This window comes from Podarcis muralis, chromosome 9, assembly GCF_964188315.1.
Source record: "Podarcis muralis chromosome 9, rPodMur119.hap1.1, whole genome shotgun sequence".
Classification (NCBI taxonomy): Eukaryota; Metazoa; Chordata; class Lepidosauria; order Squamata; family Lacertidae; genus Podarcis; species Podarcis muralis.
The window spans coordinates 1,515,603-1,517,381 of record NC_135663.1 but is presented as its reverse complement, the minus strand read 5'-3'; the positions used below and the strand labels follow the sequence as shown (position 1 = coordinate 1,517,381).

General features: G+C 43.3%; 1 non-coding gene across 1 annotated transcript; it reads right to left on the bottom strand.

The window, feature by feature from the left end:
* Positions 1–928: 928 nt before the first annotated feature.
* On the bottom strand, positions 929–987 carry LOC114604794 (U7 small nuclear RNA). Its single transcript, XR_003708433.1, has one exon. It is a non-coding gene; the product is annotated as a U7 small nuclear RNA (small nuclear RNA).
* Positions 988–1,779: the final 792 nt, after the last annotated feature.

Genomic DNA, 1,779 nt, shown 5'->3' with positions numbered 1-1,779 from the left:
CAGGAGTCAACTCCTAGGGACTGAGGTTCCTTTGGACCCCCAATAAAATATTTGAGGATGCCAGTGTTCCCAAAATTAATAGGCATTGCCATTCAAATGGTGTTCCTGCGCCGTGTCAATTATGCAGGGCATAATTATGCGGGTGATTGATTATGCGGGGCATGGCTTACCTGCCCCCACCCTGAATATTTTATTCAAGTTGTCACCCCAGAAGAAGAAGAAGAAGAAGAAGAAGAAGAAGAAGAAGAAGAAGAAGAAGAAGAGTTTGGATTTGATATCCCGCCTTTCACTCCCTTTAAGGAGTCTCAAAGCGGCTCACATTCTCCTTTCCCTTCGTCCCCCACAACAAACACTCTGTGAGGAGAGTGGGGCTGAGAGACTTCAGAGAAGTGTGACTGGCCCAAGGTCACCCAGCAGCTGCATGTGGAGGAGCGGAGACGCGAACCCGGTTCACCAGATTACGAGTCCACCGTTCTTAACCACTACACCACACCTGCTTTCTAGGCACAAGTCTGCACTTTATAAAAAGTTTGTTATCTTGATTTCTTGTTCTTGCGGCAAGTTTCATCCTTTCTGCATATTCCATAAGTTGTTGTATCCATTATTCCTTTGCTGGGACTTCTGCTTCTTTCCATTTTGGGGTGAATAGCCACACTTAGGTTTTGCAATGTTGTCTCCAGACACAGTTCTGTGCCTGAGGACCCTTTATTTTCACCCCTCAATAACCCACTCTTTAAAGCCAAATGGCAATAAATGTGGGTTTTTGCAAGCTAAAAAAATGGAGCACTCAGATATGGAGCATGAATGTGCGGACTGTACCTGGAAATCAAGGTCGCCCAGTGAGTTTCATGGCTGAGTGGGGAATTCGAACCCAGACCTCCCAAGGTCCTAGTCCAGAACTCTGACCACTGCACCACCATGGCTCTTAGAGGGTCTCTGCTAAAGCAGAAAGCCTGCTGGACAAATACAAAAAGAGCTGAAATTTTAAACGACGCAAAAAGAAAAAGAATAAACAATAACCACTGAACTAAAGAAAAACAGTGATTATGATCTCACATCGTTAGAGCAAAGAAAACAGTGAGTTTGGTCACACTTCATCACCAAGTTTCTCATTTCAGAGAAAAATAGCAATTGCTCATTTTTCAACAAACGGGTGATCCTAAAATTGAGTTTTCTTTTCCTTGAACATAGTAAGCAAACTTATACATTATTGCTGTATTCCAAATGGTAAAGAACCATTTTGACAAAGGCGGGGGAGTCGGCCTGTGTACATTGAAATTGACATTTTAGCTGCTATCAAGAGACTAGTAACTATTTCCACATCAACAATTGCAACACAGCCTTCCAAGTGGGAACTCCCTTCTCTGGAGACTTGCCAAAGCTCTGCTCCCAAAAAATCCTGACCAGCGACAAGTTCGTGCTAATAATGTGCATAAGTTCAACTGAACCTTCGTGTGCATTGCGAAGGTAAATGGAAACACAGGCACATCACCACCCCCAAAGCATGCTGGGAACTGTAGAGGTGCTGGGAATTGTTACCAAATCATAGAATTGTAGAGATCGAAGGGATTCTCAAGGGTCATCTAGCCCAACCCCTGCGAGATAGCAAGTTGTTTCACATTGTTCCTTTATTTGCCGTATTTGTAGCCCGCTTGTCAATTCCAGAGCAGAGAGCAAAGTGACTGAAATAAGTAGAGACAAACAATATACAAAAATTACACAATCATGAAAAGAGGGCCAATAAGCAACTGCACTGTAAGGCAAACAAATAAATGACAA